The sequence below is a fragment of the Lycorma delicatula genome, chromosome 11 (genome assembly GCF_047948215.1).
Source record: "Lycorma delicatula isolate Av1 chromosome 11, ASM4794821v1, whole genome shotgun sequence".
In the NCBI taxonomy this organism is placed as follows: Eukaryota; Metazoa; Arthropoda; class Insecta; order Hemiptera; family Fulgoridae; genus Lycorma; species Lycorma delicatula.
Genome location: NC_134465.1, coordinates 66,186,690 through 66,214,565, shown reverse-complemented (window position 1 = coordinate 66,214,565; position 27,876 = coordinate 66,186,690). Strand labels below are relative to the sequence as shown.

General features: G+C 30.3%; 1 pseudogene; it reads right to left on the bottom strand.

Moving 5' to 3' along the window:
* LOC142332189 (AP-3 complex subunit delta-1-like) overlaps positions 1-23,604 on the bottom strand; it is a 47,131-nt pseudogene extending 23,527 nt beyond the window's left edge.
* Positions 23,605-27,876: the final 4,272 nt, after the last annotated feature.

Below are 27,876 nucleotides of genomic sequence, written 5' to 3'. Positions count from 1 at the left end.
ATTAAGTTTTAAAATTAAGCCATTAAATTTTTAGAAAAGTTTAAAGAAGAATATTACGTGTGGAAAATAAGTCCCGCATCATATATTATACTAATAAAACATTTAAGCATATCACTAACTCGGAAGAAATTTTTTTCAAATGATAAACATTTCATTTAATTTTAAAGTAATAAAAGTCCAACAATTATAAGAATATAAAAACAAAAAACAATGAAAAACCAACATCTTAGTAAATGATAAATTTTACCGACTATAAACAGAAGACGCTATTCCAAAATTGTTACTGATTATCAATTGAAAATAAAGCAACTGCCTCAGCAACACAGTGGGTACGCAGCATCTGTCTAGTATCATCTAATCAGTTGAGTGCTGATAAAAGATCAGTTGAAAGAAACTGACATTCTCCCCCTGCCAATTGTAAGATTTGTCATATGATTTAATTTTTACAATGAGAACAAAATGAAATTAAATTCCACTAATGACAAAATTATGATACAGATTCAAACTGTGAGCATGAAAACAGCAAGGAATAGTCTAAATAATGGATCTATATTCATACATATAACAAGCCAACAAAAATTCAATCTGGCCCTCAAATACTGTAAAAGCTGATATCACAAGATGATAAGTGCCTGAATGTGTGTGGTAACTACGTAGAAAAAATCTAATTATATATTTTATTCAATTGTGGATAGTTCTTGTACTGGGTAAGCAACTTAAATCCAAACTGAGCTACGTTGAACTGAACTTATTTGAGTGTCGTTTTTAACAATTCTATGTTCACTGCTGCTAGTAATGCCACTATTGGTTGTATATGTTATTACGCTAGTCTATTGCTGTAAGTTGTAAACAGTTCGGTATAGTTTCATTGTCTGCAGATGTTATTTTTCTAAAAAGCCTTTTTGATTGAGGAAAGGGTGACTATTAGTGTAAGTTTATGTGCGTTCTGGATCCTTTCAAGATTGAAACACATCAAATAATCATGGAAAAATTTCTGAATGCCAGCATCCCAGAAAAGAGTAGCGTACACAAATTAATTAAAAAGTGTCACATGATGAGGCTGGTTTCAAATGCAAAAATTAAATAGGCAACCTTTAGTCAAGACTCTAAAATCCATTGCCGATAATATTCAAAGAATAATTTCTGCCAGTCTGAAAAAATCGAAACGTAAGTTGTCACACGTAGTGTAAAACAAACATCTTGCTGTAAAATTCTTTGATTTAAATTAGAAATTTATCAAATAGCAACTGTGTAATAACGTAAGACAGTAGTTTCCAAACTACAGCCTGTGGGCCAATACTGGCCTGTAAGTATCACCAATCCAGCCCACAGACATGCCTGGTATCTTGTAAAATTTACAATGTAAGTAAATCATACAAAATAATAATCAATGTGTTTATTTAACAACCGATTAAGAAACACAGTAACTGACGTACATAATGAAACTGAACATATTTTAACTAACTAATGATATGAGATCTAAAAACTTACAATCAGTGACATAAATAGGTAATTCACACAACGAAATTAAACATTAAATGATTAATGAAATTTATGTAGCTGTAACTTTCCACTGACAATTGTTTGCAGTTGTGTATCAAGTTTACTAGTCACTGCTTATGTCATCAATACTATACATTTAGCATGGTCGTAAGTAGTTGTAACAATATGTAACATATTGTTACATATATCTCCGCCGCAATATGTAACATATTGCGGCGGATATCCGCAATGCTATCTCCGCCGCAATGAAATGTCCTTGACACTTGCCCATAAGTACCAACCGAAATTGTATACAGACCTCAGTCCACCCCCATGCACTGCACCATAGATATCTTACTCTCCGGCTAGACCCGAAACAAAAATTTACGCGTATTCAAAACTACAGAATGTTGGTATAACGAGCTAGCTAGATTTTGGCCCTTAGAGTGCGGAGGTACTCTACATAAGGAAAGGTCCCAGAAAAGAGTTGGAACTGAAGCTAACAGAGAAAGCGGAAGCATCTGGGACTGTTAGAAAGATGATGCAAGAGAGTTAAGCGAAGAGAAGGTAACCAGTAAGGTGAAGCCTTCTAAGATGTCCGCCATTAGTATTAGGGGTGTCTGTCAGGACACGGAAGCAAAAGAAATTATTGACTGTATTAGTGCTGCGTCTCAAACCCAGCTGCACGCCTTTAATTGTATCGAAGAGGGCTGCTTTTGGGCAGACCTGGAATGTGGTTTTGCATGTGGACAAGGTGGCTGCGAGGAGGTGCTGCACTCATAAAGAGTTTCAGGTCGGGGTCCATTCTAGGACGGAGGTGTGGGCAGAGGAAGCCAGGTGCTTCAAATGTTGGGATAGTGCCCTTCTTCAACTGCAGTGAAGAAGGGCACCAGGCTAAGGATAGTCAAAGTGCAAGTTAATGCCTGGTATGCAGAGATTTAGGTCATACAAGGTTTGTAAGAAGATTGGCTGTGTGCCTAAGGGAGGGCCTCCAAAGAATGAACATAATACAGAATGAATATAACTCAACACTTGTATTGAGGGGTTATCTTGCATGTTTCGTATTGTAACTGCGTTATCCGTCAGCGTGTTACTTCGTGATGTGTCGTGTTGTTTTTCGTGTTTATGTTTGTTTTTAGTTTTGTTATCATTTTTAATTCACACCTATATAGCCAATAGGATTGCATTGTTAGTGTAAGGCTTCTGCTGTAATAGTAATTTGAAAAAAAAGAAGATTTGTGTTGTAGTGTTATGTCATTGAGTCATGTTGTGTCATATCAGTGTTACATTTCTTTGTGTTTCTGTTTTACATGGTTTGATCTCTCATTAAAGTTAAGAGTGAACCAGTTTTGGAGCCTGCCCACTCTGATGTTATGCCTAATAGTAGTTTAAGGTGTACTGCTTACAGGGGAGGTGGTTTTAGTCGGTAGTCTGCTAGTGGCGGTCGGATAAGACCATCAGCAGGAGTCCAACACTGTGTATAAATGCATTTCCACAGCCTAAAAAAAAAAAATGTGGAGGAGGAGTTAGTGTGGCCCTTAGGTTAAAAAATTTGGAAACGCGTGACTTAATTGAAACATCTCGATTATTGCAAAGGGCTTTTCAAAAACATTGATTGGCAGATAGACCTGATGCTGTATTTCTTGTCATATCAGGTTTCTATCATTTTTTTTTTTGTTTTTCATAAGCCCTCTCTGGTTCAGCAATTAAGCATACACAGTCACCATAGGGTGCCATGGCAGCAGTCTCTGCCCTCCCTGTCTACTCCTCAATAGGAGTTCACCCGAACGAGCATTTCACCCGAATTTTGAATCAGCTGACTCTCGATATGATCACTCAAACACAATAGTGCATTGCTGTTCAGAGTTCTCGCATTAAAAATGTTTTGTAAAAATATGTAAACTTTTGCTAATGTAAATACAGAATTTAATGTAATTTAAGTTTTCATTTTTCATTTCATTCATAAAATGTTATATGTTACAACTGTATTGATTCTTTTGTGGTTTTAAGTTGCTCACCCACTATTCTCCCGTTCATGATAATCTCATGATATTATCCCAAGATAATATAGACATTAAGTGGAGAGGTCCTGAGTGACCTAATATTAGATAGACTTTTTGTTATTTTTTAATCAGAGGTAAAACCCATTATGTAAAAATCCAGTAATAATTTTATTTAAATGACATAACTATGAACTTAAATTCTACTACTACACAATATACTGCACCACTCTACACAACAATCCTGATCTGTTCCAATTTTTAGAAGTAACATCTTTGTTGACGCTGTTAAGTTAAAAAAGGTAATATTTAAAAATTAAACAAATACCACTCAACCATATTAAAAAAAAGTATAGTGTCATCATATATATAATTACCAGTTTATGTGTCTGAATAAGAAGAAGACGTTTAAGTCATGAGAAAGTCGAAACTTGACATAATGCTGCTACCACCAAAATTAAAAAAATTTGAGGTTTTCCATTTAATACCACAAAGTAAGATATACCCAAAACACAACATTCATTTCTTACTCAAAACAATTCAAGAGTATAAGAGCAGTACAATTACATACAATTTGAAGGTATACTTTTACTTCTCTATATCAAATAGTGAACAGTTTAAAAAAAAATTACTCCACTGCACACGCAAAAGCAGAGATCTATAAAACAATTTAGTTTACCAATTACATAAATAGTTCAGTGACTTAGAAATAAAATAATTTGTTAGTAAAAGCAAATATTTTAATGCAAGCAACAACTACCTAGAAATTGTTCATTTATTTTGAAAAAATATTAACACATACAAAACATTTTTACTTCATACAATTTAAAACCATAAGTTTTATTTTTTTAAATTGCCTCCAGCCAAATTAAAATACTCATCACAAATTATCACATAACTTTTGAACTGTATCATCCTAAAATTTTTTTACCTGTAATCTTATCTACCCTTTAACAATGAATTCCAAGTGCTCATCCTCATAATCATCAAAGCACTGGTTACAAGACGCTTCTTAATCTTTTAAGAGTTCGTAATCACTAAATAAATCACAGCTTTATGAAGGATGTCAAATAATTCAAACTTGAATTATTATACCAAAGTTCAAGTTTATCTGGCAGCAACTAAGCGTGCACTTTTATGCAAGAAAATGATACCCTAGTTCAATGTGGTGTTATGCTTGTTTTGAATCGCCCTATCTTTTTTTTTTGTATATATCTCATAGCACAATTCCAAACTAGGTACACACCCATGAATCAACCGTTCACCCTCTTAGTCCCAAATTGCCATAATTTATCTGTCTGAGAGGTTCATTTGCTTCTTTGATATTTTTGGTGAAAGAGAATAAAAACTTATCCAGGAAAGCATCACCTTAGTGTTGTAATCCTAAAGAAAGGTCAATAACAATCTTTTCCACTGTCTTTATGTCGCACAAGAATTTTAGATCCCACCAGGCACAAAACACTCGTCTATCATTACTGAGGGGGAACTTTATGAATCGATCAAGAGTTCTAAAGAAATCAATCATAAAATTGAATTGCATTAATCTAAATCCACACTGTTGGGCTGAACCAATTCATTATTTATGACTATCAGCCACCTGCTTCTCATCATAGACATTGGTCTGGCCATTTCTAAATACAATTAATGAACAGTTGCCTCCCGCTATCTTCAATCATGCATTCTCATCGTAAACTTTGCAAAATTGATAATGAATTTTTTTAAGTTTCGGGTTAACAGTTTCTTGTTACATAGTGTAGTGAACAGCTGGCAAGATTCTTAGTTGCAGTACACTTGTACAATGTGCAGAGTTCCACCAAACTCCAGCACTAAAACTGCATCATTAACTCACTCCTCACATGCTGCATTTAAAACTTTTACTTTCAAGATATCAGAGTATAACTTTTCACTATTTTGAGTAGATCTAAAGAAAAATATTTTATTTCTTAAACTTGATTTTGATTTCACACTCGCATTAAAGTAGCTTTATTTATGGATTTATCTGCATTACGTCTTTTTTTTAATTTAAATTCATACATTTTTACCTAGGTCTTTCAATTGGTAACAGGTCAGTTTATTCGTAGAAAAAATGTATTACAGATAAATAAATACATGAGTAAACTGTACTACATAATTTATTCATCTATCTACTACCAATAAAAACAAGTTATTATTTACCTGAATAGATGCACTATGGTTAGGCATTCCGAATGAAATTGAAATTAGAACTGAAAAAACAAAAAAAGGTATGTAATATTTTTTTTAAATTGACAAATTCTACTTTTAAAACATACCTAAGAAATATGAAAATTTTGTTTATTTTTTGAAAATGCAAATTGAAAGCAAAAAATTAAAAAAACAGATAATACATACATAAACATGCATGATTTAAAAATAAATATATCAAGCTAATAGAAATAAATAAATATGCAACAATTAAAAAAGCTATTAATGCGATAAAATCATATTTATTTTCTAAGTTTAAAAAAAAGAGAAATAAATACTGTCACTTAACTAATATATTCAATTAAATCATTAATCAAAAAATTAAAACGTTACAATTCAATTATGCATAAATAATATACTACTATACATATATATTAATTATTAGTTTCAGGAATGTTTCTGTATGGCTATCCACACTGCTATCCTATTTTTTGAATTCTAACTTGACCTTAGAATGACCTACAAAACCTCTTGGTCTATTCATTAATTTTATTTAAAAAACTGTAACTGTATTCTAATCTATATTTAAAACAGTTATTTATCTTGAACCCTAATATAGATCTTAAAGCAACAGATAACTTTAGACACAGAATAGAATTATTTTATTAAATATTGAATTCTGTATATGAAAAAAAAGTACTTTTTTAGGAACATATTTCTTTTTTTATCACAAAATAAAACAGAGATTCTAAGCAACTGACAGCTAATTAAAAGTTATTTTAATTAGAAGGGGCATTCAATCAATAAAGAGGAAAATGGCAACAGAGGAAAACTTTAATAGAATAAACTTAAACTATCTGATGTTCAAGTCCAATACCCCTGACATAGAAAATATCCACTGTCCAAAAACAATTTCCTTCATTACAACTCTTTTGTTTATTTCAAAATGCTGGCACCATTCAAAATCTGTAATGTAAAAGAACAGCAGCTGTGATAAGGGTTTTATTTTCTGAAGGTGTAAAAAACCAGCCAAAATTCACTAGCAGCTGTGGTATTTAGTGTATTAATAATGCAAATTTTTCAAAGTGGATCGAGCAGAACAATTGTAATCAATTTTCATCATAGTAGAAGACTGATGGAAGTTTCTATTGACGCTTTGCAAAATTGCATTAATGGTCTTTATCACAGACATAGAAATTTGAGAAATTACTGAAATTTGTATTACAAGTATCGAACAGTCTATTCCATCATCCATAATAAGCTGAAATACTGCAAAATATATTCAACATAGGTGCTGTGAAACAGTCAACTTGAATTCAAATATGTATGAAACTTAAACAATGATTTTTAATGGATGGTAATGCTTTATTAAATCACATAACTTGGATTCATCTTTTTGATCTAAAATTCAAACATCATACCCACCAGGTAAAATTCATTACCTAAACATTAACTGGTAAAGTGATCCTAACAATGTTTTGGGACTAAAGATACAATCTATTCCTATTATTTGGAAGAAAAATGTACGTACAGTAAGTACTATTGTCAGAGGCTAGAAAATAAAATGAAATGAAATCCCCAATAAGGACATGTGCCCCCACACTGCACAAAAGTCATAAGCTATTCAAAAGTCGGGTCGGGAAGTGTTGCCACATCCATGTTACAGTTTCAATCTCACACAATCAGATTTTTTTTTTTATCGTCCTTTCGAAGAGTTTCTGTCTCACTAAGCTTGGCAATAATGAGCAGGTCTAGAATGGCTCAAAGACTGAGGTGAATTACTCTTTATTACTGGAATAAGAAAGCTGCTCATAGAAACATACAAGAGTTTACATATAGCCAGGAATTATGTTGAAAGTAGTGTTATTTGGAAATTGCAGTGTTTGTTTGAAAGTTTTAGTATAATAGTGTTGTCATTGAATAAATAATCATTTTTCTACAGTCATTTGTTTCTTAAACTTTTTTAACAACCTCGTAGATTTGATGAATGAAATAAATTAAAGTAAATACTAATTGTAATTCTTTAGGACATTAATAGAAATTGTAACCTTTACAATATACAATAGAAATTGAAAACTTCTGTTATGGCATTCGTCTATATAACATACAGAATACAGCGGTCTGATGAATGGTAATTCATAGTAACTCCTAGAATTTTTACAACACAGTAGTTGTTTATCTTCTCATAACGGACAGAAACGGAAGATGAGAAAGATGACAATCCATTCCTCCCCTTTTCTGATGTTTTTTTTTTAATTTTGATAAAACTGATTGTGGTCTCAAAATGAAAAGATAAATAATTTTTGCACACGTAACTAGTAGAAATTACTTATCCCTTACATTGTTAAATGACTACATTAAAAATAAGCCTATCCCATAAGCCTTGTTATATATGTAATTTTTTTCCTGTTTAGCCTCTGGGAATCACTGTCAGGTATTACTTCAGAGGATGATATGTACGAGTGTAAGTGAAGTGTAGTCTTGTATAGTCTCAGATCGACCATTTCTGAGATGGGTGGTTAATTGAAACCCAACCACCGAAGAACACCGGTATCCGTGACCTAGTATTCATATCCGTATAAAAGTAGCTGCCTTTACTAAGACTTTAACATTGGAACTCTCGACTTCGAAATCAGCTGATTAGCAAAGACACGTTCACCACTAGACCAACCTGGTGGGTTGTTATATATGTAATTAACTAAATAAACTCACATAACATCAACTTAAAAGTCACGCATGAAATTGTTAAAGACTAAACAAATAAATAAATAAATATTATGTAAAACAATAAATCTCAAACATTTTTAAGTGATCATAAAAACACAAGTATAAAACATAATTATGTATAAAATATAATTCTCAAGACTTATTTCTTCTAATAGAAGAGTAATATGAATAATATCTGTATGACTAATAATTAAAATATAATAAAGCAGATCTTTAAATAATTACAGTTATGGCATTCGCGATTTGTACATTTTGACAATATTAAAATCTTGCACAGTATACAGAAAGTAAGGCAAATCAATAAGAATTTCAAATTAAAGTTTTATAAATTCTTAAATTAACAGTTTCACTCCAGTAGCAATTATTTTAAATAAATATATTTAGTTTATATTAATTTTAACAATAGTTTCATAAAATAAATCAACAGCACTTATGTATTGATTAACGCTAATGTACTGTCTTTTTCTGATTAGTCTCTGGAATGTAACGTATTACTTCAGAGGATTATATGTATGAACATAAATGAAATTTAGTCATGTACAATCTCAGGTCAACCATTCCTAGGATGTGTGGTTGTAATTGAAACTCAACCGCAAAAGGAAAACACCGTTATTAATGATCTAGTATTCAAATCTGTTTAAAAGAAAGTTCTAAGGTTCAAATCCTAGTAAAGGCAGTACAGATATGTACTTTTATACAGATTTGAATTTTACTAGATTAAGGATATTGGTATTGGGTTACAATTAACTGCCTATCTCAGGAATGGTTAACCTGACTGTACAAGACTAAACTCCATTTATATTCATATATATCATCCTCTGAAGAAATATCTTGCAGCGATTCCAGAACCTAATCAAAAAAAGAGAGAATGGTAACGTACTAATTAATTTTTCAAAGTAATGCTTCTAAATAATTAAATTTTTTATAATGATTTAATAAATGTAATCTGATATTTTCATTGGCTTTTAATTATTGCTACTTAAAAATTATACCAAGAACATTCTGGTATCGAGTTAAATTTTAAAAGTGTTTATTTGGTTATTTGAAATACCAAATGAAGTTTTTCATTTGCCCAAGTAATTTCCTTTTCAGATAATGTGTATCTATGTCCAGAAACAGTTTACGGATTAACTTCTGTTAGTATTTCCTGTCAAGGTAATATTAAAATATCACTGTGTGCTGGAAAAACATAAAAAGGAGATGGACCTTGAAAGTGAGGAAAACTTACTTCCGCTTCTTCTGTTGATTCTTTTCTAGATAATACACAAACTAACCACAAAGCACCATTATAATGCACAAGACAAAACCTTTTATATCATAAATTTGAGGAAAACCAACTTCTCTTTCGTGCAAAACTTTAAGTTGTTCATATTCTTCATTTCTGGAAATAATTTTTGTTTTAAAATATCCTTTCCTGACTGGTTTCCAACAAAATAGAAAATAAATTTTGTTGGACAACAGGCCCACCTGATAGATTATCGTTAAAATCTAAAATAGAGTATCGTTTATCTCTAAAATCACTAGAGATAAACCGCTAGTGATTTTAGAGAACCATCAAAGACCACACACCAAAGTTTGGTTGTTAAGACTAGTAGATTTAAATACCGGATGATGGGGTAATTATCATACATTTGATTTGTCGATTAACATATTATCGGAGTTACGTAATAACATATGACCAAAGTCATAATAATCATGTTTAAGATTGAGATCATTATTTACCCTTCTTTCCAACGATAAAAATTGTTTCTTTCCACTTATGAATCACCTAACCTTATATTGTTGGGTTTACACGGTAATGTCACTACAAATCTAGCTTGATTTTTTCGAGTAGAATTGAATTGAAAAGGTTTTTTCACAAATATAACTTTCATTAAATGGAATATCAGTATTAAATTCCTCAATTTTCCTAAGTTCTTAAGTACAGTCGAAAGGTTTGTAGAATCCTTTCGAGAAAAATAAAAGATGTAATAGTATTATTGCTCTTAGAGTTAATAGGGAAACAACCACTAAGAATATATTCCAATTTGTTTTCTTGGAAAACAGGATATTTAAAGTTTCAAATAAATTTTGTAGGTAAAATAAAATTTAAGTAAAATTGTGCTTCAATAAGGATGTAAATTTTATTTGTTATATTAAATTTAGGAACTGCAAGAAACACATTATGAAGCAAATTAAAATGCAATATATCAAAGGTACATGTGTCAGTAGGCTATCTGTTATTTCTGTTAAAATAGCACGTTGCAATTGGAATGAAAAAATCATATATAAAGAATGCAGTGTCAATTCAAGACAATATTCAGAATGAGAAAGCATGTTATTCATTCCTAACATCGGAATATTTTTCATAAATGGAAGTTCTAAGCTTCATATGAATTCCTAAGTACAAAAATTTGCTTGACTGCCAGAATCTAGTAAATTCGACATGTATGAGTATTACCATGTACATCATTGGTAATACAGTAGATAAAATTAATTATGTTTTTATTTGATCGCAACTTAAATGAGGTATGATTATTGTCAGACTTATAGTCTTTTAATTTAGAATTAATATTATTTATATGAATAAGTGTGTTATGTTTTTGAGAAAAAATCTCACATACATGTTTAGAAAATAATATTCGTCAACTGAAAGACGAACTGAACTAAACATCTGAAACTTTACTAAACAATTATGATGTTCCAGAAATTCCTTCAGTTCTTCAATAAGAAAGATTAAAAATTTCTTACTACAATGTAAATAACGATTAGAATTACAAATTAGACATTGTTTATAATTAAATTTTGAATAACTAAAATTATTTTCCTTGAATTTCTTATTACCATTTATATTAAAACATTTGTACAGGATTTTGTTCCATTGTTGTATCTCGTTGGTCCCTTGGAAATATGTCTTGAAATGTTTTGCTGGTTTGACTTATTTGCATTAATATTTTCAAGCATCTGTCTTCTAAAATTCAAGGAATTCTATGCAATCTTTGAGAATGGGAAATCTTGTTGAGTTGAAAGTTTCTCCTTCCGTAATCTAACTTTGATGTTAACAATTTAACAATAAATTCATACGTATTGATTGGATTATTCTTGGTTCAAGGGCACTGACATATGAAGATACTTCAATGATGAATTTGGATAAATTATCCAATGATTCTCACTTAATAGAATTTAGTAGTAAAATACAATCTACATTATGGGATGCAATTAAATATTTGTCAAAATGGCTTTTTAATATATCTATTGGCAATTGTATAATTTTCATTCGTAAATGGTAAATTTACATCCTTTAAGGAGGAATCTCCTTAAGGAGAAATAGTCAAAGGAGAAATAATCAAGTGTTTGTAGGTTACTTAAATGATTTCTATTACACACTAAATGACTAAATAAACCTTAATAATGTTGCCAGTCAAGAAAATTACCTCTGAAAAATGGTAAATTAATCAGTTGTAGTTGCGTTTGCTTAGTTGCTATAACTACATTAATTTCTTGATCGATGGTCGATTGCTTAAAATAATAGATAATTTTAAGCAAATTGCAATTTACATTCAAAACTGTATAAATCATCTTCAACCTGTACACAATCTGCACAAATCATCTTCAATTTCAAGTTGCATTTGAATGGCATCATATTTGCCTTGCAACGCTTGAAGATTTCTCAATTTAATTTGTAAAAGATGAATATCAGTATCAAGTTGAGAAACATTATATTTTTCTAAAAAGTACAGATTCTTGTTATAAAGGATTTAATTGATCTTCTCTGTCTAATTAATTGTTTTCTGTTCATTATAAATTAACAGTCTTAATTAACAATGATAAATATAATAAGAATTAAATAAAATTACTTGTTGATAATGAAGAAGTTAAGTTGTAGGCTGCTTTCATTGGGTAATAGGCAACCGTAAAACTCCTTTATTGAGCCATAAATTGATATGTTAAAAGATTTGTAAGACATAACCCGGTTGGTCTTTAACTGAAGAATGCCACAATAAATTAAGTCTTCACATATCCAGCCTGGACGACCAAAAAAAAGTGTTCGAATATGTGTCTTATTGAACTTAAATAATAAGTGCATTTATAATATCTTTTTAAGAACGGATTTATTTACATCTTTCAAAAACTTATTTGTTTTACATCTTTAAACCCAATGTAATACTTAAAAATAGTATTTATAAAGGAAAAATATATATTATAAAGCTGTTGAACTCAACTTAATTAAAATATTTGTATGGCTTACATAAATAAGAAGAAAAGAGTTACGTACTTTGTTTAACATAAATAAGGAGGAAATGAGATTGAACAAAATTCATTATTTTTCAGTACACAATCTACTGGAAGTAATGTACAAACCTGAAACAACCCCAAAACATTTTTTTTCTAGTTTGTGATAGCAGAAGATATCTGATATATGCTTTAATAGCTACATCATCTCATTGAAAATAACGTAGAATAGTATTGCTCTAGAAGTAATTATTGCAGAATTATAGCGTAACGTCATCATATTTATTAGCATTTGGGATTCAACACTTCAACCCATTTCTTAATTCACCTGTCTGGTGATTGAACAATATTCCGCTTGGACAACTGCCACGGGAATAGTTTATAATGGTCTATTTAATGATATATTTTGCAGCATTGCCTTGTAGATTTAAACTAGCATAATGGAAGAATAATAATGTAAAAGAGAATTAACAATATGTGAACAAAAAATATGCTTCAAGCAGCAAGAATTACTGTACTTAGGGTTAGTTTCCAAACCCAAGGCGACTACTACTGTATGCGATTTAAATGTCATCTGCTTTATCAGATGTACATGTTAAACAAATACATAGTACATAGATGTACATGTTTAAAAAAATACATGATTTAACCAAATTATGAAAAACAAAATGAACATTTAAAGTAAATAAGCTTTTGTGCTGACGTGTACAAGGTTAGAAGCATCAAGTACGCACAGACCTTCAGAGAAGCACATTAATTCTTCTGGATAGAAATAAACCTATGTCATTGTTAAACACCGCACTTTTAATTAAAGAGTAACCTCAAGTTACTCAAGGCACATTTAGTGACAACAAAATGGATAAAATACAAAGGTAGTGGAGGTTAAATATTTTGAAATTTGTAGTTTAGGATAAATAGAAATCTCAAGGAAGTGAGATAGAGTTTATGTAAACATTTTTTCATAAAGTAAATAACTGATAACCTCTGGAAGCTTAGACGCTGATCTTTCTTTTTGTCATTTAATTTATAGCAAAAAAAATCACAGAAATTTAAAAATGTTAAAAGATTTTAGGCCTGCAGTTACATCAATAAGTAAGTGTTGTCGACGTCAGTACATACTTCAAATACGAGCTATATAATTTAAAATTTTGTACAGACATAAACAACCAAATTATTACTTAATAAATTTCAGAAAGTAATTATTTTGGTGACATCAAGTTTATAATTAATATGAAAAACATTGTATGCGAACAAGCACTAATAAAAATGTTTAATGGAAAGTGACAGAAACACTTAGTTTACTTTTCATTTATAGATAAATAATCAACCGATTACAATTTTTATATTTCTGATATAAGAATAAAATCTCGTAGGAAAAGTTAAAATACAGCAATTGAAAGAGAGAAAATAAATCTGTATAAGACAAATTTATATATCTATCTGATTTCACACTTAACAAAAAAATATTTAAACCGATTATAGACATGTATATTTAGTTCAGTTACATGTAAATGAATAATTAAAAAATGAATAATTAAAACCTGAACATGGTGATGTTTATTATTAGCACGTATTTTTCATTTATAGTCGCATCAACAATTAAAGTCATTAGCAACTCATCAATATCTGTGTAAATATATAGGTAAACGATTTTTATCAGACTCAGGCCGACCATTCCTGAGACGCGTGGTTAATTGACACCCAACTACCAAAGAACAAGATATCCATGATCTAGTATTCAAATCCGGAATGAAAGCAACTAACTATTCCTAACTAACTAATTTTATTAGATTTGAATCTTAGAACTCTCGACTTTGAAATCGGCTTTTACCACGAGTTTTACCACTAGACCAACCGGTGGGTTTTATTAACACATGACCACAATCTTACGAGTACTATTCAAATATATCTTCAAAACATACATACAGTTACTGTTGCCAACCTAATCTTTTGAAGATCAAACTCTACTGCACTAAAAACAGCCGCTTTTAATTTTTATATTCATCACATTTTTCTGTTACGTTTTCTTTTTAATAATAAAATTTGATCTTTCTTTTTGTTTTTCACTGATTTAATGACTTAAATTTTCTCAAAATTAAATTCTCTACACATTTTGATAATTTCATTTACGCATTTAATAGTGATTTAACAAAGCTACTGTATGTCAAACCTTAAAAATTTCTGAATGACCTGATTTCACTGAGGATACTGAAATCCAGGCGAAATTTTCCGCTAACCGTAACTTGATAACAAAGCATTTTCTGAGCCTTAAGTTTCTATGAAGTTTTTTCCTTATTTCAAGCCCTAGCATCAGTTCCCAAATTACTTCACTTTCCTCCTAAATCAATCTGTCTTCAATCAAAAAGTCTTTTCCAATCATCGAGCACAATCAGATTAAGTTAAATATTTTAAATTGATAATGAAAATACTATAAACTATGGATTTAGATTCGTAAAAATGATTTTTTGTGGCCTTTTAGTTACAATTCAACATACATGTATTAAATGTATGTTTAACATGTTTGTATTAAATTAAACATACATGTGTCATAGGTTGTATAATGGTCATAGACTGTAATTATACAGCCTATGACACTCTCCGTAACATAAGGATTCCAAAGCATGGTCACACATCTAATTTGGTTGGGTTGTTGAGCTGCTAAGGTGAAACAAAGATACATACATGCATACATACACCCTAAAAACATTACACTCCTTTTTGGGCAGTCATGTAAAAATAGATATGTCTTTATTAATTATTTAAACACAAACTCGTGAATGTTAAGGTAAATATAGTACATTAAATATAAAAAATTGGTTGTTTACAATTAGGAAGCCACTATAATTTTTTTTTTTTAATTCAACAGAGTAATACTGTTTTTAAATATATTACATTATGAATAAATGTTTTTAAATATATATGACTTCCCTTTGTACATCCCTCAAAATAAAAAATTAAAATACAGAAAATGGTGAGATAAATTATAAAAAAAATTCAAAAATTTCTAACATCCTTCTGTTCAGGATCTAAGAAACGGCAAAAAGTTTTATTCAGTTCCATGGACTACAAACACACACGATAAACATGCAAAATGAATTTCAATTTTAATATTTCAGCTAATTCCTTCATTATCGGTATTCCTTTTTTCAACTTTTTGAAAGATTACAAGATTTTTAATATAAATAATGTCTTAATGGTGGTTCACTTTTCTTTAGTCTAATTTTTTTAACTTTGCCGTTTGTATTTATTTATAACATTATATATACATATGTATAAAATTATATACTTTTTTGTTGTTGCAATTAAGTTATTTTTTTTTAAAAATAAGTATTACATTATTTATTAAATCATATTGGAAAAAAAGAATCAATTCCAAATTTACTATATTGTAAAATTGATTTTTCTGGCTTATACTCAAGCATGGAAAAGTTTCTACAGTAATGTGTTTTATGTATGTAGAAATTTATAATATCTGTATATATTCTTCATTATTTCAATTACCTGCTAAGGTGCTCTAACAGACTGGTTTGGCCTAGGAGAGGGAGTAAGGTAACATTATTTACATATGTTCAAAAACGTTCTACATGATTATGAAGGAATGAGTGTAGAAGCAAGGGGAATGATTTCACGGTTCATAAATGATTTTTTTCTTTTTAGGAGAGAAAGCACAATATATGTGGCAAATGACATGATAATATACTAGAATATTTAATGAAAATTAATGTTAGGAAAATTAAAATAATTAGAATAGAAGACTATAAATCAATGACTCGCTGCTCAAAAGAAGAAAGAATCGGGCAAGTAAAAACACCAGTCATATTTAAAACAGTGCAGAGAATAGGATAAGTGAAAATGAGCCAAAAATTAGAACAGCAATGGCTGAGGAACTATTTAATAGAAAAAAAATTGTTATTAGATAGCAAAGAAGAGTTAAACTTGAAAAAGCAGTCTTGTTAAGCGGTATAATTGGAAGGTACTTCTGTTTAGATATAAAACATTGTCACATTTATAAAACAGTGAAAAGTGCTGGAGGCATTTAAAATGTGGATCTGAAGAAGATTGGAGAAGGAGATATTAAGACAGAGTGAAAAATGAAGATGTAATGAGCTGAGTTAACAAGAACATATGTTACATAATAAAATGTTACACATAAAGAGCACATAATATCAAGAATAGAAGTTACATAGACTACGCCAAGAATGTAAAGCGCTCTAACAGATTCGTTTGGCCTAGGAGAAGGAGTAAGGTATCATTATTTACATACGTTCAAAAAGATTCATGAATAATAGGACCTAACATGAACCATCAGGAATAATAGGACATATTTAGCATTTATCGGGAACGATCAAGGGGAAACTGTATATTATTAACTCATTAATTCAGAATAAAAAACCAACTGGCGCAAAACATAATGAGAAAAAAAGTACAATCGTAAGTGATGCTAGAAGGTGCAAAAGAGAAAGGCTGGAAACAAGCAAAGATTATAGACAACCTAAAAGGAAATGGGAAATATTAAGGTAATAAAATTTTACCTGGGAATAGAGAAGAATAGGCAGACATGGTGCAAGGGACTTGTCTAAGCACAGATAATCATATGATGATGATTATGAAACCAGACAATTGTTTACATGTTAACTCGATACAATACTTTGGCTTATAAGAAAGCCCCTTATTACACTTCACTTGAAATTTCTATTAAATTAATTATCTGTTAAAACAATCTTCCCACCAATATATTTAAAACAAAATTAAAAGATTTTCTTTTAGAAAACTAAATATTACCCTTAGATAAATTTCTACATAACATTAAGAAAATAAAATAAAAATGACCTGAATTTTATACGTTTACATAAATATGTGCTCAGAAAATGATCATTAATGCTTTTATTTAACATATTTAGTATCTTCAAATATTTACCATATTATCTCATGTTTATATTTAAATTATTAGTTATTGTGGTTAAAGCATTTTTTGGTTTTAAAAGATACTTTAATCAAGTTTAGTACAGTTTCCCTTGATCCAACCTGGTAAATGCTGTTTATCAATGAAGTAGCATACCTATGCGTTCCATAAGCGTTTTATTTAATGTATGAATCAGAATAAAATATTTATTTGTATAATATTACCTGGAAACCAATATTAATTTTACTTCTACTATTTACATAAAATTAAGCTGTTTAATAATTACATATTTAATGAAAAATTTTCACCATGAACTATTTTACAAATTAAATTTCGCAAAGAAGAATAAATGAAATTAAACAATCTTGTAGTTAATTAATTACAGGCAATATCAGGCAATGGTATAAAACTACACTAAAAAAAAATCTTATTCTGATGTGGAAACAAATACTGGTCATTCCTTGAATTACATCAAGCATATCCTAATAAATTCAAAAGAAAATTAATATAAAATCAATTAAAAAGTTTAATCGCATTTAGTAACAGTATTTTTTTCAAAAGCATCTGGTAAAAAAAATGATAACTTTTTTTAGTTTTTTTAGTAGTATATAATACATTACATAAACTGTGCCGTGAATGTAAAGTATAATAAAAAGAAGTATTTAGCATTTATCGGAACGGATAAAGGGAAACTGTGTGGAAATTAGGGCACCATCACATGTAAATAATTAATTAATAAAAAAGAGAAATAATATGAAATAATTAGAATAGATGTATGATACAACAGCAACTTTTATATACTTATGTGAAGACAGTAAATAAATATAGTCAGGACAGAATAAATCATGAAAGAGTTAGAAGAAAAGTAGGAAGGCATTAATAGATTAATAAGATTAATTAGAAGTTATTAATTATTAAATCATAAATCAGAAAATTTAAAAACTCAAATAAGAAATATATTTGTACAAAAATCTTACAATTTAATTTCCAAAAAATTGATCTGTTAAATTATTAAAAACACTTTTGTATTTAGTACTTTATATTATTCCGTGGTAATCATATTCTAATTCTTGATTTGAAACATGTTGATAATGATATTTTTTTAGGAATAAACATTTTTTTAAAGCGCATTAATAATAATGCATGAAATATTAGAATTTTAAATTTACTAATATCTATTGGGCTACACAATACACATTTACATTTACCAAACCGTGATCTAACAGCCAGATTTTAATTCACAAAAATTTAAATATTTTACTTTTTGAAGGACTTCTAAGCTATAATATTGTAAATCCATTGGGAAATATTGAGTAATTATAATAAAAATCTAATTACATCGACAAGTTTAACGTTTCTGTTCTACTTAATCCTTCCAAGCAAAAGAGTATGGTTTCATTTTGTAGTAAATGCAGTGGTAGTTACGTATTAATGCCACCGCAGCTACAGCTTTATTTAAAAACAAGTAGTCGATCGGATTTCGGTGGAAAATGGGCCGATATAGAGTTTAACATAGATTCAAAACAGTCTCTTTATTAATTTTAATAAACGGTTATTTATATTTATTTATTTTATAAATATAATTTAACCAAACTTAACCTACGCTGCTTTGCTCGCTAACCTTGACTAATTAACAGGAGTGCTTATTTATTTAAATAATAAATTGCAATAATTACTGAATTTATTTAAATAAATACTCAAAAAATTACGGTGTTAATTCCTTTAAGAAAGTCCTCCAAGACCTTTAAGAAAGTAACGGAAGTGTGAGAAGGCAGGAATAGAGTTGTTAAAAGATAAAACAAGAATAATGTAGCTTAAGATCTACCTAGAGAGGGGAATGTGTCAAAAGTGAATGAGTTAATCACCCTAAAGATCTACCTCTTAAATTGATATATACTTTCTTATACTGTATTAGACAGATATTACACGATTTAAAGATAATGAAATTTTCTTTTATTTCTATGTTCTTATGCTTTTGGTCAGTGGAAACCTTGGCGTATCACCATAATAAGTTTCATATCTATCAACAGATGGGAGGTATCATTCCAACTAACTAAAATCATCTTTTTTGAATAGATGTAATATAGGAGAGCACACACACTGATAAACCAAAATGTTTATAAATAAAAATACAGTAACAAATATATCACAGTTCTACAGCACAGAATAACAAAAGAAATAAAAAATTTAACACTCTAGATTCTTCATGTAAGAATACAAAAAATACATGCAAAAACTATGAATTGGTTTATAAAAATACAAAATATTACTTGTATAAAAAATAAACATTTTTCATAGAATTGTTTTATAAATATTTTTTATCCAAGATAGTAAAAAGAATTACAAATACAAAAAGTGCCATAACGTTTGCTTTTTATACAAAAAATAGAAAAATACATTTAAAAAAAAATACAAAAATCTCTTGAAGACATACATATATTTGAACTGAAAAAGATTTCCAGTTTACATACATATGACTGCAAAGTTATTACAAACCTTTTGGCTACATTCCAGACAAATATCACTGGAACACTTTATACACTTATAATGGGTTTTATCTCTCTTTTGCAAATGGGCAATTGCTGCAGGTTTTCCACTTCTCTAATTGATTGGAAGGAATTCCCTCTGGAATTGCTGGAAGTTTGTTACCTCATAGAGCAATCATGATGCTGTGTTTTACATCGCGCCGTAGATTAGTTGTTTCAAGCCTTCACTGAAGGTGTGGTTTGATCAAATCATTTCCCAAATCTTTGACAAAATTGAAATGTGTGACCATTGGACAATCAACAAAGCACATGCAAAAAAAACTGTTGATACTAGCAAGGTTGAGAAGCCTATAGAATAAGAGACTACTCCACTGAAAACCAGGTGCCTCTACACAATTATTTTTCATTTTACAAATACCGTAGTAGAAGTCAGGCTGTTGTAAATCTACATCATGCTCAATCTTGGATATACTCATGGCTGTTTTCTACCGATTCGTCATCACTTTCTGAATAAGAAGCAGTCCCGCAGTCCCTGCTGAGTCTATATCTAAATTTGAAGAAACAAAATTCTTCCTCACAAACTGATTCATCACCTAGCAGTTAATGAACTGCTAGGTGAGTTAATGAATTGCTAGGTGTCTAACACCTTACAAATGCATTCTACAAATTGTTCATCACGTATGCACAGATTGAGTCGTAGAAGGACGATCCATTTTTTCCCACAAACTAACATTATAAGTTCACACTGTTACTGTAGCTATCTGGTATAACAGACCATAGAGAAACTATATGTTACTGGAGCTACCGGGTATGGAGTTATCGACATGCCACCGCTAAATGATTAATCATAACTAAAAAAAATCTTTGGTAAGGTGATGGGGGGGTCGTATAAGAAGGTAGTGAGACAGGCAGCAATCTTAGCAAAACAGGATTGCCACTATTGCAAAACGAAATTTACCTCTGGTCTAACAGCCCAGTAGCTCCATTGAAGTGTTAAATAATTGGATAAATATTTTTTTTTACATGGTTTTTTAACATCAATTTATTTACTAGCTTTTAAAAGTTAATTATGTTTAATGTAATACTTTTTCTTAAATATTGTATGGGCTAAATCAAAAAGCTGCCGTATTATAAAAAAAATAAAAACATAACATAAAAATACAATTCAACCCAAATTATCATATAAAAATATATTAGGAATAATAATAACAAAAATGATGGAAAGGGGAATGTATCAAATAAGATGTTATAAGATTTATATTGGTAAAACTAACAATCTTTTAAAAAGGATTTATGCAACGATATTGTTATTTGGGTTGTAAAATACGTATATTATAAAAAAAATATAAAAAACATACATAAGAAAATACAAGATGAATTGAAATCTCCACTTTTTTCTAAAGTTTGATAAAACATTTTGCAGGAAATAATGAATGTTTTATTGGTAACAAATTCAATTTTAAAATAAGTAAAAACAGAAATAATGAAATTTAGGAGAAAGTAAAATTAATTAGAAAAGAGAGGATGTGATGGCAAAAACAAGCAGAGAAAATTAAGGAGTTACTAGTATGGAAAAGAATTTGTAGATGCAGATAATTTGAAGTAAATGGAGAGAATGATAAGACTGTAGGAATAATGTTGGCAGGAATAAGACCAAACCCCACCGGCTTGGACTAGTGGTGAACACGTCTTCCCAAATCAGCTGATTTGGAAGTCAAAAGTTTCCAGCGTTCAAGTCCTAGTAAAGTCAGTTAATTTTACACGGATTTGAATACTAGATCGTGGACCGGTGGTTAGGTTTCAATTAACCAGACATCTCAGGAATGGTCGAACTGAGAGGGTACAAGAGTACGCTTCATTTACACTCATACATATCAATCCTCATTCATCCTCTTAAGTACTATCTGAATGGTAATTACAGGAAAAACAAAGAAGAAAGGAATAAGACCAAAGAAGGACCCAGGAGATGATGGATAATTAAGATGAGGGAGAATGTAAGCAGAAATGTGAAGACGTGGTGAGAGTAACAGAGGAATAGAAGCAGAAGTTAAAATGTGGATACATAATGCATGAGGTTGAATAAAGGATTAACATGAAAAAGAAAGGGCATAATAAAATATTAGTAGCTATTTAATAACATAACACTTCAATATATATATGCATTCTCTTTTTTTAAATTTGAACAAGTTGAAAAAGTACGACACAAAAAGTTGTCTTTTAAAATTAAAATCGAACAACTTCCTAATTAAGCAAGTGGAAAATCGTTTAAACAACAAAAAAAACTAATTTAGAAAAGTAAATTAGTTTTCTAAAATATTTTTACAATTAGTGAATTGATAAAATTCAAAATTAAGAGACTTTAAGGAAATTTCAAGAAACAAGCTAACAAATATATTTCTGTAAACAGTAAATCACAGTTCTTGTTTAAATTGATTTATAACATCATTCATGGAATTACAATATGTCTTATATTTTCATTATTTTCTTTTTCCTTAAAGTAATATTATTACAGAATACTCAAACAGTTTTTATTAAAATAATTCATATCTCCAGTATAAAGATATGACAAAAGGAATAAAGAACCCTTAAGTTGAAAAGAAAATATCAAATCCAGTTTTAAAATGGAGCGAAGAAAGAAACCAGATGCGCTAAAATGAAAAGATATTTTTATCTCATCTGGAAGAAAGAAAACGAAACATCAGAAAAATAAACGGGAATTTCAAACTTATGCATAGGATTAAAAAAAAACTCTTTTCATTGCAATTAAGGGATAAAGGTTACAAAAAATGGTTTTGATATTGTAAAAAATGGATGAAATGTGGACGTTTGAAAATTGATCATATTTCTAAAATTTCCTAACCAATCAATCTAAGTTGAGAAAACTATTTTGATAGTTTCAAAATAAACATGTTTATTATAAACAAAGAATCGATTCTAAATTTTAGAATAAACAAGTTGACCATACAAATACCTAAGACAGGTTTTTTTTTGCAATCTTCTGGAAAGGAAACAAAGAGTCCCTAGTCAACTATCACAGAGAACTTAAGAATAATTTAATTAAGATAGAATGGTAAATTACGACAACAGATATTTTATTAGAAGTTGATTGAGGCTAGAACATATTCTGCCTGGTGATGATATACAGCATATTTACGAATACAATAATGTAAACTTAAACCCTTATAAAACCAACGTCCGGTTTTACAAACTTCAGAATTTTATTCAAAAAATGCCCAAATCCGATTTTACGGAAAGAGAATTCTGTTTAAAAAATGCCAACGTCCGTAAGTCTAGAAAATCGTTCATAAACTAATTAATATTGTTACAACTGCCTTAGAGCATATTTATGTAATGTAAACTTAATGTTATAAGTATTTTGGTAGACTTCTTATAAATATATATCAGGAATGGATAGATTATCTTATATAAATATACATATCAAACTTACCACCAAACTCGTTAACAGAGAAAAAAGTAATAGAAATATTCGACTTTTCTTATTCGAAACTCGTATCATCAATAGGTACATAATTCTACATTCAAATCAACAAAAACCAAAAAGAAATAAAAGCTTAAAAAACATAAACTCAGGCATCAGAAAACTCGTAAACACAGCGCCATTGTAACTAACTGTACCGGAACGATGTACTTTTAAAACGTCACGAAACTACGTTCATAAACATTTGCCAACTGCTACAACGCACTATATCTTCAATTAAAACATCATCTTCAACAACGATCTGTTGATTAATTATTTCACACTTTTGTTTAAGTTTATAAATATAATATTTTTCAAGCATACTCATTTTTTACTGTTGTAAAAAATTTGAAATTTTTTAAAATTATTTTTATAATCAGTAATACTTACGCTTACACTGCAACAAATTAGCGGCTACGTTAGACACTTCTCTTTGACCCACCGGGTTGGTCTAGTGGTTAACGCGTCTTCCCAAATCAGCTGATTTGGAAGTCGAGATTTACACCGTTCAAGTCCTAGTAAAGCCAGTTATTTTTACATGGATTTGAATACTAGATCGTGGATACCGGTGTTCTTTGGTGGTTGGGTTTCAATTAACCACACATCTCAGGAATGGTCGAACTGAGAATGTACAAGACTACACTTCATCTACACTCATACATATCATCCTCTGAAGAATTATCTAAACGGTAGTTACCGGAGGCTAAACAGGAAAAAAGAAAAAGAAAGACACTTCTCTTTCAGTTTCTCTAAGCATTTTAATCTTCCATAAATGTTTTTTTTTAAATTGTTAGTTTTATCAATATAAATTTTATTACATTCATTACATTTAATTTCACACATTCCCTTTAAATTCTCTCCATCATTTTTAATATTATTCCTAATACATTTTACAATATGATTATTTGGGGTTTAAGCTTTTTTACTTTCCCTTCTAGATAAGAGATTTTGGATTTTCTGGGCAAAAAAGCTTTCGTGTTATCGTCGTCCAGACATGATATATTTGTTGTAAAAAATACACTTAAAAAATGGACATTTAAAAATTAAAACCCACCAACGCAAAAACACATCTTCAAAGTAAAAAGCCTGTAACGCATACTAAAAGTGAAATAAACACACAAAGACACATCATATTATATATCGCAATTAATATATTACCTGCTCGTAAATAGCACGAACTGTTGAAACACACTGCAGAAATTTAAATACAAATGAAGTGCCCTAACAAATCGTAAAACATAAGAAAGCATTTCATTATCCCCTTCAGTAGTATGTTAGCCCCTAGTTTAAACTTGGGACGAAATGCTACGTGATGCAATACAATCACAAGGATGTGGTGCACTGTTAGTTTGTAGTTGTAGCGAGCACAAACTTGTGCATCTTTTGAGTCATCATACATCCATGAGCGAGCCTAGAGTGCCCTATTGGCAAACAGCAGATAATAACCTCCTCTCAACGGTTATTTCTGCAGTTGAAGCTCCTTGGTAACATAGTTTTCTTAATTGGCTGAATTTTTATTGTTCCTGGTAGCATTCCATTCATCATAAATCACCCAATTCAGTAAACAGAAAAGATCATTGGACCCGACACAATTGGTGAAAGGAAGCTGGAAAAAAGCCTACTTTGCGGCACTATCAGCGTGCTCATTGCCTGAAATCTCAATATGGTTGGAGATCCAATAGAAGCTCACAGTTGCATTACGGTGGTTCATTTGCGAAATACACTGAATCTCACAGACAACAGGGTTATCAGGAGTACACATCATTAATTGCCTGTAAGGCATTCAAGAAATAATGGGAGGCAAATATGTGTGTTCTGTTGTCAACCACAAAAGCACAACACACAGAATTAACGATTTTAGAGCCATCAATAAAAACTTTAACATCAGGATTCAGGGTATTTATAATATTATAAAATTTGTTTCACAAAATAATTGGATTTATGTTCTTTTTATTATACTGGCAAAGATCAAAGCAACTATTAACAAGAGAAGATCACCAAGGGCCTTCTTTTCTTTACAACTGATTAAAGGTGCTGAGCTCTGATGCCTAGCAGAACAGTAGATCTACGTTGTTCCTGTAACAATTTACAGCCTGGTTTGAGAATACCACAATAAAGATTGGATGACTTGGTTGCACTTTAATGCCTCCCACATAGGAACATATCATTTGCTTCTGTCTATTACAAAGAGATGGCTTAACACTATCCACCAGCAAACTTACCAGGCTTGACCCAAACGCACCTGTAGCACTATGGCTAAATAAATGATGGACTGCATCAAGCATCTTTAGAGCAATGGCCCACGTCGATGAATAAGCTACACAACTGTAGTCTAACGGGGAATGGATCAGAGCTCAATTGAAATGCAACACACATGTATGATCAGCTCCCCAATGAGTATTAGGCAGAACTTTCACCATGTCTAACATTTTTAGTCATTCTACCTTCAGCTCCTTCAAATGTGTTACCCACATAAGTTGTTGGTCAAACCCGCATATATTCTTCAAATTGTTCACCATGTAAATATAGTTGAGGGTCAACATGTTCCCTCAATTGTGAAAAGCAAATGCACTTTACTTTTCCAGAATAAACGTGATTCCATAGATTCACACCACTATTCTAAGCAGTTTATTGTGTTTTATAGAAGTCTCTCATCACCTGTAGCTATCGTTCTACATGCTTCGTGATTAGAAAAATAATCTACAAATAAAGAACACATAACAGGTTTTCGCACGCAGTTTGTAATATTATTTATGGCTATGCCAAACAAAGGAACACTAAGGACTGGGATACTCAATTTTTCAGTTTGAAACTTTCAGATACCAACCAACTCCAAATCGAAAGGACAGACTACTGAGGAAACCCCAGATAAATGTAAGATTACCTTGTATACCCCATTCATGAAGTGTATTTAGGATTCCGCTCCACCATGCCGTGTTGTATGCCTTTTGTAAATAAAAAAATACAGCAACCAGGTATAGGCGAAGTAAAAAGGCATTTTGAATAACAGCTTGATTATCTGCCCTGGCGAGAACCACATTGTTCTGGGGTAATTAAGACGTTTCTCTCAAGGTACCACACTAGATGTCAATTTACCATTCATTCCATCACCTTACATAGAGTACTGGTCAAGGAAACAGGATGATAACTTGTGGAGCATGATTTATCTTTACCAGGTTTCAGTATGGGGATTACCAGTGCCTCTGACCAAGAATCTGTAAACACATGGTCATAGAATATTCTACTATAGATACACGAAAGATGTAATAGTACAGCACTATCTAGGAGGTATGATAACATACTGAGCCTGATATTATCATTTCCGGGGGAAGTGTCATGAGAATTACTCAAGGCATACCTTAGCTCATTATAAGAAAAGGGTATGTTAAATTCATTTTGTGAATCCCCTATCAACAATGGGATATTTTCTACCTGAAACTTATATCTCACAAACTCAAGACAGTATGACGAGGTAAATGAAACTACCCTGAACGACATTCCGAATGTGTTCACCACCGTAACTGTCGCAATAACAAGGTGTTCAGACTCATGTATAATTTCTTCATTATTTTATAAATAAGGAAACTAAACTACCTTCTTCTTATTCATGTAAAGTATATAAGTTGATACTGTTTAGTCCAAATTTACACTTCATACAGTGCACACAGTATATTACATACATTCTTCAACAATGTAATACAAATTAAATTAAAATGTCAAACATATAGTTATCATTATAACTTATTAGTAGACAGAATAAATACACCAAACCAAGGTGAGGCAGCAAGGTGGGTTTTATTTGAACATATTTTTAGTCCTCTGACCACGGATATTGAAGGTTCTACAATTCAGTACTTGAATTTATGATTAATACCAGAGAAAGGAATTATTGGAGATTCAGACATTATTCAATATTGGAAATGGGTTCACAACAATTCATATTATTATATAATTTTAATTTATTCATATTTAATTTACCTTTGTTAATATTATTATCACCAAAGAGAAATTGCTATATACAGAGTTACATTTCATTAACTTTAATTGTGAAATAAGTAAATAATGTAAAAAAGTTAACATTACTTCAACTATTTTATCAAAGTGTTTTTTAGGTACTGTAGAAATAATATTAATAAACTAGTTTATAACAATACAGGAGCAATGCCACCACCAAAAGGATATTTTAAATTAACTGTCCTTTCTATACCAGTAATTTATGACAATGTAATTATTGCCATGTCAGACATTGTAAAACAGAAACAAATATTTCTTGTTATAATCACATTAAACAGTGACTCAAAACAAACTGATAGTAACTTATTGAGACAGATTTTCTTGCATGAAACAGAAAAGAGCTTAAATTAAAATGAAACCGGGTGTATTAAGAATGGACCTAATACAAGGTTCTCAGATATTATTTGCAAA